The sequence below is a fragment of the Macadamia integrifolia genome, chromosome 13 (assembly GCF_013358625.1).
Source record: "Macadamia integrifolia cultivar HAES 741 chromosome 13, SCU_Mint_v3, whole genome shotgun sequence".
NCBI classification, from domain to species: domain Eukaryota; kingdom Viridiplantae; phylum Streptophyta; class Magnoliopsida; order Proteales; family Proteaceae; genus Macadamia; species Macadamia integrifolia.
Genome location: NC_056569.1, coordinates 23,782,682 through 23,786,014, shown reverse-complemented (window position 1 = coordinate 23,786,014; position 3,333 = coordinate 23,782,682). Strand labels below are relative to the sequence as shown.

The window sequence follows — 3,333 nt, the reverse complement described above, 5'->3', positions numbered from 1 at the left end:
GGGGGGGGGGGGGGCATTTCTGCAACCTTCGTTGTGCTAAGGATTCTTCACCAAGCTGTCAGTACAAATTGTTTGTGCCTAAGTTCTCAACAGGTTGAAATAAATGATTTCTTTTCCAATAGCTAGCAGATTGAGCTTAATTGTGCAGTCCATTAAGAATTTCATTTTGCAGGTCATCTGCTTTAGATTTGGTTCATTTAAGTACCCCCCTTACTGGCAGAATGTCAGTGGTCCATGCTCTTGGTGTTAGAATCTGATTGTAGGTGTTCAGAAGTCCACTCCAATATTTTATTTTGTTTTTCCCCTTTTTTTTGGGAATGTGAAAAAGAGACTTTCACTAAAAGTAAAATGAAGTTGCTAAGAGAGCAAGATATCAGACAGTACAAGAGAACTAATAAATAGAGCCACCCATAACACATTACACCCACAATCAAACCCCCAAAAAGCAGAAAAAAGTGACAACCAATCTATGAATATTAACAATCTGAACCCCAAACCTAACAGCAGCAAACAGCAGTGAGAAAAGAAAAATCCTCCTGATATCTCCACAAATGTTGGCTCTATCCATTCCCTAAATCATCTTCAAAATCTCTTAAATCGGCACTTCATTTCACCAAATCCAGTCACACCAACTTAAAAAACTGCACCACAATTTCAGAGCTTATAATAGCATATTTTACAAATGACGAGATTGAGGTAAATTTCTAGCTGCAGTCATCCTCAATGACTCAAAGCCGCTTTTAATTTGCTTGAAGTTAGACATGAATTCTGTTAGTCAAAGATAATTCCTTCTCCACAATCTTATCCACCTAATATGCCTCTTAGCTATCAGCCTCAGGTGAGTCTTTCTGTCCAACCTCCTGATCACTTTCTTCAAACTATACCCCTCTCACCCCCCCTCCCCCCTTGCTCCACCCCCCACCCCACACCCCACTCCCCCTTCAAAAAAAAAGAAGAGATTCCCCTTCAATTTTTGATGATCGTCTTTGATTAGCCCCCAAACCGTCAGACACCAGTTCTGTTTTTGTGTACCAGGCTATATGTTCACCAGAATTGTTAAACAAGTACTACAAAAGTCTATATTATTAGGGAAAAAGAACACTGTCCACTTGCGTTCTCCATGCCTAGACACATGGCATGGGCTGTGAAAAGACATAGATTAACCCTTTGTCTATTCTATTTATTTGTCTTGAATGACTAGGGCTGGATGTGAAAAAGTATTTTATACATTTTCCTAGAATTCTTGTTTACCTTTCCTTCTTTTTCCTTGACCCTTCCTAAATTTGAAGGGAAGCTTCTGCTTCTATTTTTTAAATTTTCATTGCTAATGTGATTTTATTTCTGGCCAATCTCTTGCTTCTAGCCTTAAGGGTTGATGTTAAAAGTTTGTATCCTCCCAGTCTCCCAAAAAAAAAAAATTGTAATTTCTTAATAATTAGATTTCTTGCAGGTGCACATTGTCCAGATAGGTGCTGTCTGACCTTTGATTGAGATGCTTCAGTCTCCAGATGTCTTTTGCCCAATTTATTATATGGAAAAAGGTTTTAAGCCACTGGGGTGGGGTACACTAGCACCTCTGTGTATATCTCTCTCCTCATATGAAATGACCTCGCTGCACTCCTATATGCGATACAATTTTTATCGCACCTCATTAGTGTGCTTCTATATGCCGCTTCCTTGGAGAACCCTCTCCCCTATTATATATTCATGGAATCCCCCCCACCTTTTGGATAGGTAGGATTTCTTCTCTGGCCTCTGGTGCAACAACCCGCAGGCTTTACCAGTGCACTGTGCTGGCACCTTCAAATTTGTTGCCTTAAGCTAGGTAGTGCTTTGACAGTTGAAACATGATTTGTTTTTAGTCCTATGCTGTCATCAGCTATAAACTTTGGCTCCAAAAAGTTATTTGTATCATCATGAGGCTACTTAGTTACTAATTTGCGCAACCCAACAATGCAAGTGATGCAGAAGAAATGATACTTGTTGTGGTTCCTAGTTTGTTGAACTCTGCCATAATCTGATAGATCCCATTCTTGTTGCTGATGTAGATAAGTCACTTGGGCTTATTTTATTGCAAATAAACCTTGGGTTGTGTTATATATGTGTTGGGCCTTTGATCCCATGGGTTTTCTTTGAAATAGGCCACTTTAATGGGCCTAAAGTATGGGTAGAAGGTAGAAAAACGGGATTTAATTCATTAGTTTAGTTAGTTGCTATTTAATTCAATAAAGGCCTATTAGGCCATTGGTCGGTTGTAAAGTCCTATATGGACTATTAGTTAGTTAGTTCTGTTCGATGTTGGAGTCATAAAGTCAAGTCCTAGTCCTATTTTGAATTCCTAGTTGTAGTAGGAGTATAGTCCTATTGGGAAACTAACTCTTAAGTAGTTTGATTGCTATTCTGTCCTCTATAAATAGAGGAGCCTATGTACTCATAATGAGAGATTTGAATGAATGAATTATTGAGTGATTACTCTTTAGCTAAAAAAACTGTTATTGAGAGGTGAGATGCCTAAACCTTTGAGGGGTGTGATACCCAAAACCTGAGGGGTGAAATACCCATTCCTTTATTCTCTTTCACCCTTCTCAACCTTCCATCGATTCTTCTTTTTCTATTTTTATTTTCTGTTTATTGTTATTAGAAGTTCAGACCTGTTAAAGCATACAAAATCAGAATCAGCCAGCCAAAGAGTTCTTGTTCTTGAAGCCAATCGACTCTCATTGCTACCTAAGTTTGAGATCTGATCTACAGATCCTTTGGAGGACTGGTTCTGTACTCTAAGAAGATCAATCGATCCTCTCTTGAAGGTTATCTGAAGAAGACAAGTTGATGTTCCTACAGAATTCTTCACATTCTCTCTCTTAGGTCTGAAAATTAAGAAAGTGCGTAACGCCATAACCAACCGTCAGAATCCTCTCAACTTTGGGGGTTTTTGTAACCTCCCTAGGGACTATCTACGCCCAAGAGTGCAACTCAATCGGACTCCTACAGCCCTGGCCGCACCTCTCTCTCTCTCCAGCTCTATCACAGGTCTTTCTCTCTCCTATCAGGTTGGGTATTGGACTGGTTTTGCTCCTATATGAGTATTGTATCCTTGGGGGTTTATTTGAAGGTATTATTTCTTTGTTTCTTGCTCCTATTTGTATTATTTGGGGTTATAAACTGTTGGGGTAGTTTCTTGTAATCTACTCCTGCATTAGTTGCTTTGATGGATTTGAATATAATTAATTCTCCTATTAATTATGGGTTTTCTTAGAATCCTTAGTCTAGATTGGCAGATTTTCCCCTTATAGTAAAGATGAAGTAAATCTCTTTTTTTTTTTTTTGGTGTGT

At 38.7% G+C, this 3,333-nt stretch overlaps 1 protein-coding gene across 1 annotated transcript in view; it reads left to right on the top strand.

Moving 5' to 3' along the window:
• LOC122060044 (ribose-phosphate pyrophosphokinase 1-like) overlaps window positions 1-3,333 on the top strand; it is an 11,806-nt gene that overhangs the window by 1,378 nt on the left and 7,095 nt on the right. The window lies entirely within an intron of this gene.